Genomic DNA, 9,128 nt, shown 5'->3' with positions numbered 1-9,128 from the left:
GAAAAATCAAAAATTGTAAGTTCAGGAGCCTGCCTGAAGAATAGGGTGAAGAAAGAAAGTCCAGGAGCCCGCCTGAAGAACAGGGTGAAGAAAGAAAGTCCAGGAGCCCCCTAAAAAACAGGGTGAAGAAATTAAGTCCAGGAGCCCGCCTGATGAATAGGGTGAAGAAAAAGAAAAGTCAAGAGCCCGCCTGAAAAATAGGGTGAACATTATCAGTTGCAAGTCAGGAGCCTATCTGAAGAATAGTGTTAGGATCTTCAAGGCCAAGCCAGAAAAAATCTGAAAAATAAATCAATTGTCAAGTTCCCCTCTAATGCCAAAAGCCAACAAGGGGAAACATTTCATGTATCAAGTTCAACTCGGAATAATGACTATCTCACCATTTGAGAAGTCATGAAGATTCAAGTCAATATTTTAGAATAGCTGAATAGATAGGAACTTTCACTTGTATCTTTAATTTTATTTTTGTTATTCATGTAAATGTAAAAGGAGAAGTCGTCAATCGGAAACTCGATGGAACCTCACTCAATCTCTAACTCACTGTCTCACCATTTTACCTCATTGAACTACATGTGACCTGATTTCCTCAAAACCCGAAATATGTAGGCGGTTCAAAACCAGGACTCGGTCACATCTTTTATTTTTTATTTACTTTTAGAATAATCGGAGGGTCAAAAATCATCTCTTTGTCTACTTCTTTGTATGAAAACTCTTCGAGATTTCAAACAAGGAGGGGCAAAATGTAGACACGTGATTTTGACCCTCCCCAAGTTTAATATATATATATATATATTTTTTTTTCTTTTTCGATATTAAATATTTATATTTGGTCTACTATTATTTAAAAGCTTATTTTATTTTAATAAAATTTTAGTTAAGAAATAAAATTAATTTTGAGTTGTTTTATTTTATTTTATTCTAATTTTTTAAAATAATACAAAAAATTTAAAAATATATATATTTGTTTTAATTTTAAAAAAATAAGTTAGAAGTTTTAGTACTATCTTAATTATATTTATTTTTAACTATTTTTAAACTTTTATTGTATTTTCTTAAATATAAAAATTAATTAATTATTATTATATTAGTTACTCACAGAGTTTGATATTGTCTACGTGACACGAACTGCAATGAAAGCTCAAGCCTTAGCGGATCATTTGGCTGAAAATCCTATTGACGAGAGATATGAGCCATTACAAATTTATTTTCCAAATGAAGAGGTATTGTTTATTGATGAGGTTATTTCTGACGATGGGCGTTCAGGCTAAAAGTGTTCTTTGATGTAGCTGCTAATGTAAAAGAAGTGGGGATATGAATAATTCTTATTTCTGAATTAGGACAATATTATCCTATAACAGCCCAACTTTGATTCTACTATACCAATAATATGGCAGAATACGAAGCTTGCATTCTGGGATTGAGATTAGCCATTGACATGGGGGTCCAATAACTGTTGGTATTAGGAGATTCAGATTTATTAGTCCACCAAATCCAAGGAGATTGAGAGACTCGTGATTTGAAACTCCTATTATATAGAGTTGTTTGCAAGATCTCTGTCAACGATTTGGTTCAATAAAGTTCAAACACATTCCGAGAGCTCATAATAAGATTGTTGATGCTTTGGTGACCTTATCTTTGATGCTTCAACATCCCAACAAAACTTATATTGATCCTTTGCATACACAGATTCATGTTCAACATGCATATTGTAATATGGTTGAAGAAGAACTTGATGGGGAGCCATGGTTCCATGATATCAAAGAATATATTCATACTGTAAAATATCCTAAACATGCTGATGGTAACCAAAAGAGAATCATTTGACGTTTGTCTAGTGGAGTTTTCCTGAGTGGAGGAATCTTGTATAAGAGGACTCCTGATTAGGGACTTTTGAGGTGTGTAGATGCTAAAGAAGCTTTAAAAATCATGACTGAAGTACATTCTGGAATTTGTGGACCACACATGAATGGGTATGTTTTGGCAAAGAAAATACTCCGAGCAGGTTATTATTGGCTCACCATGGAGCGAGATTCCATCAATTTCGTTCGTAAATGTTATGAATATCAAGTACACGGGGACTTGATACATTTCCCTCCATCTGAGTTGCATACAATGACTGCTCCATGGCCTTTTATGGCTTGGGGAATAGACGTAATTCGACCAATTGAGCCAAAAGCTTCGAATGGACATAGGTTCATCTTGGTAGCCATTGATTATTTCACAAAGTGGGTGGAAGCAACGACTTTTAAATCAGTGACCAAGAAAGCATTGGTTGATTTTATTCACTCCAACATTATTTGTCGGTTTGGCATTCCAAAGATAATTATCACGGATAATGCTGCAAATCTCAACAGTCATTTGATGTAAGAAGTGTCAACAATTTAAGAATATGCATCAAAATTCAACTCCTTATCTTTCAAAGGCGAATGGAGTTGTAGAAGCTACCAATAAGAACTTAAAGAAAATACTTCGTAAGATGGTGCAGGGTTCCCGACAATGGCATGAAAAATTACCTTTTGCTTTGTTGGTTTATCGTACTACAGTTCGAACTTTAATTGGTGCAATTCCTTACTTATTGGTGTATGAAATTGAAGTAGTTATACCTGCGGAGATTGAAATTCCATCCCTTCCAGTAGTTGTAGAAGCTGAAATTGATGATGACCAATAGGTCAAGAATCGTTTGGAGCAATTGAGCTTGATTGATGAGAAAATATTGACATCAGTATGTCACGGACAACTATATCAGAAGAGAATGGCACGAGCATACAATAAAAAAGTGCGTCACAGACATTTTGAAGATGGTCAGTTAGTATTAAGACGCATCCTACCCCATCCGATTGAAGCCAAAGGCAAATTTTCTCATAATTGGCATGGACCATTCATGGTAAAGAAAGTGTTACCTAATGGCGCATTATATCTGACTGACATAGAAGGAAAAATGGAAGGAATGACGGTCAATGCTGATGCAGTTAAAAGATATTATGTATGATATTCACGTACAATAACATTATGTATGTTTTGTACTTGCATTTTAAAAAGATTGAAATGATGAAGGCATTTTGTTCTACTATCCGAATAATATATCAACCTTTGCTTACCCCTTTTGAGCTTTTATGTTTCTTCATACACTCTTTTGGAAAAAAAAAAGAGTTGAAAAAAAGAAGAAGAAGAAGAAGAAGAAATTAATCAAAAATTCAAAATCAAGCAAAAGAATGATGAGCCTGAACTAAATTTGACCTGATTCTTGCTATGACAAGATACGTAGACAGCCCAATTCTGGGGTTCGGTCCAACCGAAAGGAAATTCAAATTATCCAAAATGAAAGAAAACTGGGGCAAAAGTATATTTTCTTAAGAGAATCAATTTCAAAAGTTGAATGTTTTACCCAATGTTGTGTAAATTTTGAGCCTCATGCCGACCTTTCTTTCAAACCCTATCCAAAAACCAAGTTACAACCAAAGAAAGACCTTCAGATCAATCTTGGAGAATGCTAAGGCTAAACATGTTATGGGTGCTTTTAAAAAAAAAAAGAACGAAAAAGAGAGAGTCTTTTTGGTGAAAACCCTGTTGGGCAGCATATCGTAAGCTAAGAAAGAAGTAAAAATAAGATAGGCTTGTTGGCAAAAACCCATTGATTTACCACTAGCCGAAGGAGAGTTGTTATCCAGAAGGAATGAGTTCAGGATTGGCTAAATTTCAAGCTCAATCAGTGGATAAAAGTTGTAATTATTGGTGTGGGTAGATCTGGTTGTTTGATTCATAATGCATGTCATAATCACCAGAATCGGTTTTCACATTCAGATAAATTTTCTTTTTTGTTTTTGAAAAAGAGATGCCTATTGTCTTTTTCTTTTGATTTATTTTGATTTTTGATTTTTGTGTCCTTGTCATCAAACGAAAAAATTTTGTTGTCTTTTATCCATTTTTGAGTCAAATTCACGTCAGGTCAAATGAGAAAGTAATTCAAACTTGCTACCAACTCCTTCAATAGTACCGAGCAAGACAAAGGGTCGATTCACAAGGACAACACTTCAAAGTATAATAAAATACTCAGAATGATCGTGATTTGATAATTAACTCTTTGAAAGATAAAAGGTGTATGAAAAGTTAAATCCTAAGATATTATACTAAAGAAATGTATTTTGAGTTAAGAGTATCAATAGTCAGAATTTTGGATCAGAAGTATGACAAGTCAATGCATATCAATCAAGGAATGAAAAGGAGTTGAGCATGGAAAGTGCAAGAACAGTCAGTTCAAGAGCCGAAAACCACAAACCAACCACCACGTGTGTTTAAAACTCAAAATTTTTCTTTACTTTGTCTGAAACAGAGATAAAATATGTTCAAATAAAGGATGCAATTTCATATTTCTGTCTATGCAAGAATCAGGATTGCAGCATACGATGCTGGATCTCGGTTATGGTAAATTTATTCTTTGGGAGATGAATTTATCAAAGCTATTCCAGGCTTTGATTTATTCTATCACTATATTTTTCAAAACATTAAAATTTGACGACACAAAATTTTCTCAATACAAACTGGGGAAAATTTTTATGTGTGTGTTGTATGGGAGTTTATTTTTGCTCAGGACCCTCCTGAAGAATAGAAATTTACTTTTTTGCTCAGAACCCTCTTGAAGAATGAGAATTTATTTTAATGCTCAGGGTCCTCCTGAAGAATGGGATGTTATTTTCTGTTTCACTATTTACTTTGAGTCAAGAGCCCGTCTGAAGAACAGGGTGAAGAAGTCGTAAGTTCAGGAGCCCGCGTGAAGAACGGGGTGAAGAAAAAGAAAAGTCTAGGAGCCCGACTGAAGAACATGATGAAGAAAGGAGAAAGTCTAGGAGCCCGCCTGAAAAACAGGTTGAAGAAATCGTAAGTTCAGAAACCCGCCTGAAGAACAGGCTGAAGAAAAGAGAGAGTCCAGGAGTCCGCCTGAAGAACAGGGTGAAGAAAAAGGAAGTCCAGGAGCCCTCCTGAAGAACAGGGTGAAGAAATCGTAAGTTCAGGAGCCCGCCTGAAGAACAGGGTGAAGAAAAAGTAAAGTCCAGGAGCCCGCCTGAAGAACAGGGTGAAGAAAAAGGAAGTTCAGGAGCCCGCCTGACGAACATGGTGAAGCAAAAAGAAAGTCCAGGAGCCCGCCTGAAGAACAAGGAGAAGAAAAGAGAAAGTCTAGGAGCCCGCCTGAAGAACAGGGTGAAGAAATTTTAAGTCCAGCACCCCACCTGAAAAACAAGGTGAAGAAAATCAAGTTCAGGAGCCCGCCTGAAGAATAGGGTGAATTTTTAAGTTCAAGTCATGAAGATTTGAATCAAGATTCTAGAGATTGCAATTTTCATTTCATTTTTTATTTTTTATATTCATTTGAATGTAAAAGGCAGAAGTCGTTAACCGAAAACTCAACAGAATCTCATTCGACTTTTAACTCCTTCTCTCTCCATATCACCTTTGAACTACTTGTGACCTGATTTCCTTATAAGCCGGGATAGATAGGAAGTCCAAAACTAGGACTCGGTCAAATTTTTTATTTTATTTTTATTTTATTTTATATTTACTTGTCAAATAATTGGAGGGTCAAAAATCATATCTTGTCTACTTCTTTGTGTGGAAACTCTTCGAGATTCCCCACAAAGAGGGGCAAAAATGTAGACACGTGATTTTTGATCCTCCTCGGATTCTAACTTATTTTTCGGTATTTATATTTATATCTAATATAATATTATTTAAATTCTTATTTTTTATTTTTTAAAATTTTAGTTAAGAAGTAAATAACTAAATAAAGTTAACTTTGAGATATTAAAATATTAATAAAATATATGTTTTGTTTTCTAAATTTTAATAAATTAATGGTTTTGATATTATTTTGACTATTTATATTTTTATTAAACATAAAATTAATTAGTTGTTATTGTAATTGTTATTATTATTATTATTTTATTATTGTTGTCTTCTATTCTAAAAAGAAAACAAAAACCAAAAAAATTTCAATATTTAAAAATTTCTCTATCAGATAAGTAATTGTTCCCTCCCCCACTTTTCCTCCCAACAAGTCCTGTACTTAAGGACTCTTCACCCCCAGAATTCAACGTACATTATCATATATCAGAAATCACAGACAGACATTAGACTGTATTACACACTGCAAAAAATCAGAGACAAAAAAAAATCAAATTAAAGAGAGAACAAAGGTTGAAGTGGGGATTTCGGTCAAAGTTTGCGGTGACGACGTTTGAATTTTTCTTTAATACATTAACAGGTTCTACTTCAAATTTGAACTACTCATTGTATGAATTTTTTATCAGTGAATCAAATTTATATTAGTAATTGATGATATGTAATATTATTTATTTAATGTTTTGAATTATGAAAATAAATATAGCAATACCCTGACATATATGCATGTATTCACTGTCAAAATATAACACTTTCACACATACTGTTTTGCACAACAACACTGCATCAACTCCGTCATCTTCTCCATCAATTTACATGCACACACTAAATATACCCAGTTTAAAAAATATATGTATTGCTTCACATTTCACACACATATACACATTCTAGAGAACAAACATCGACAGTTGAACGAGATGAAAAGAAATTGATATTTTCTGAATTTTTCGGCGAGTGAATCCCAAAACAAAGGCAAACTTTGCCAGAAAAATTCATCCCACTGCTGATCACTGTTTCGGTGACGTGATTTCGCCGAAAAATCTCAAACCAACCCTGCGTTGCTCCGATTTCCCTTTTTCCATCACCCCCCGCACCGCCGTTCCCTCTTTTCCTTCCCCAACATCGGCTTGCCAGCAACAACTCCGGCGAAGCCCATGGCTGCCGCCCCGCTCCGTCCAACTCCTCGCCGGAAAATATATAAACCGGCAGTCACCATAGGTGGCCATTATTCCAGCCGTGCCGGCGTCGTCCCTCTCTCCCTTTTCTCGTCGTCCTTTTCCCTTTTCCCGTCGTCCTCTTCCCCTTTCCCGTCGTCCCTTTCTCCCCTTCCCCGCGCCACTCCGGCTACCTTTTTTCCTTCCCTCCATTTGTAACTCGCCATAAAATGGACTAGATCTGATCTGAGTTGATGGTTTTCTGGTGTTGAAGTAACGTTCCAGTTACTATTGTTTTTGTATTGTGATTATTACTGCTATTTTTGTGTTTAAGTCCGATTTAAAATATTTATATTTGAGTTATCTATAATTTATGATAAGATCTAGAGATTAAAATATTAATTTCAGTACAATTTCAAAAATCTTAAGTATTTTTTTATTATTATTATTTTATTATTATTATTTTTAAAAATTAATACAATTCAATAAATTATTAGTTATGTTAATTTATCATTTTAAATAAAATATTATTTTAGTTTACTGTTAAAAAAAAATTAGTTGTTAAGATTATTTAATGTACTATTGTATATATAATTTTGATTATTTAAATGAAGTTATGTTTAATTTAACTCATATTCTATTTAACTCTTATTCTCTCTCTCTCTATATATATATTAATAATTACTTATTAAATTAATTATTTGCTTTAATTGGATATTGCTTTAATTGTCAAGGTTAAATAGTATTTTGAAAAGATAAATTGTCTCGAGTTTACGAAAGATAAAATAAATTCCTTTAACGCTAGGAAAGTTTAGGGTATGTTTAAAATATTTATCTCAATTAAGAATGCGGCATACGCATCTTTTCGAGACATTTAAAATTCAAGGATGCAATAATGTACCTCGACAAATATTTTTCAAAAGATTAATTTTCACTAGTTAATACGAGAGTTTTTTTTTTAGACAAATTTTAATATTAAAATGAGCAAATTTAGGCCTTAACATGATTTTTCTAAATATTTTAAGTTAAGTATACGTCAATAAATAGATGGAGAGTTTAACTGGTTCATAAAAATAGAGAGTTGGATCCGCATCGGAAGGAGGATCAGGAGAAGAAAGCAGGCAATGTATAAAGGGAGACTGGGAAAGAGCAGGGCTTGAACTTCCGGTTCGAGCTCACAGGATAGAAAGGATTCCTTTGAACTCGTCATTGATAGTTCCATGTAGTCAAGTTGATGGCACAGATTTAATCTGCCTCTACTTCCTCAATATCAATGAATATATAGCTTGAACCCCCAAACCCTGATTTCAAAATGTTTTAAGTGATATTCGAAATCACTGAATGTGTATTGATTGCCGCTTGAGTAGGTAGGATAAGTTTCGGAATCACCATTGGGGTTATTTAGATTCTGCCGACCCAAAAGCTATTCTGCTGGTTAGCCACCACGTGCAATGTGTCAGTAGCCATTCTAACAGGCAATATACACTACTACTACTGAAAAGGCGGTCAATCTTACTTAATTACACTTTCACTTTGCCACATCAGGACACCCTCAATTGTTGAAGAAATTCCCTTGATCTACAATCGACATTGTTGCTCTGTCACCATGTTGAGATAACAAATGAAGAATAATTTTCTGGTATTGAAAAAAAAAAAAAAGTAACAGTACAATTATTTTGGAGAAGAGAGCATACGAACTTCACTGCTCAAAGAGTATCAAAAAAATATCTGAAACTAACTCTAATGTATTGTACCTCCTCCTATTTATATAACGTACAACTGTCAATGACTAATCCATTAACTAATTCTAACTATCAACTAACTCAAGTTACAAACACTTAACTACTCTATTAGTTTATAAGCTTAATTATGACAATTACCGTAGCAACTATACTATTATATAGATCTATTTCTCAAGGCATGTTAGTACACTTGCCTATTATTTTCACATAGGATATCTTTTTATATTCAATAATAATTTAGTGTTAAACTTTACGTTTTATTAGACATACAAAATGTATGAATTATTGTAGACAACAAATTTTAATTTTTACACTCCATACTTAATCATACAACATATCACATAAATAGAGACAAAACTCAAAACTCGGAAGTATATTTTTTGTAAAAGTTACAAAGTAGTATGTTGGGCACTCTTGGTAATAACTTAGAGAAGCCCAACAACTAATATTATGAGGCCCGGTGATGGATAATTGGACCATTGGTTATACTTATCACTTTATATTTTTCGAGTTTTGCTTACCAAACTGTAAACATAAAGAACTTGTGTCGCTTAACTTG

Source organism: Capsicum annuum, chromosome 1 (assembly GCF_002878395.1).
Source record: "Capsicum annuum cultivar UCD-10X-F1 chromosome 1, UCD10Xv1.1, whole genome shotgun sequence".
Taxonomy (NCBI): domain Eukaryota; kingdom Viridiplantae; phylum Streptophyta; class Magnoliopsida; order Solanales; family Solanaceae; genus Capsicum; species Capsicum annuum.
The sequence above is the reverse complement of the archived record's forward strand: the minus strand, read 5'-3'. Positions refer to the sequence as shown.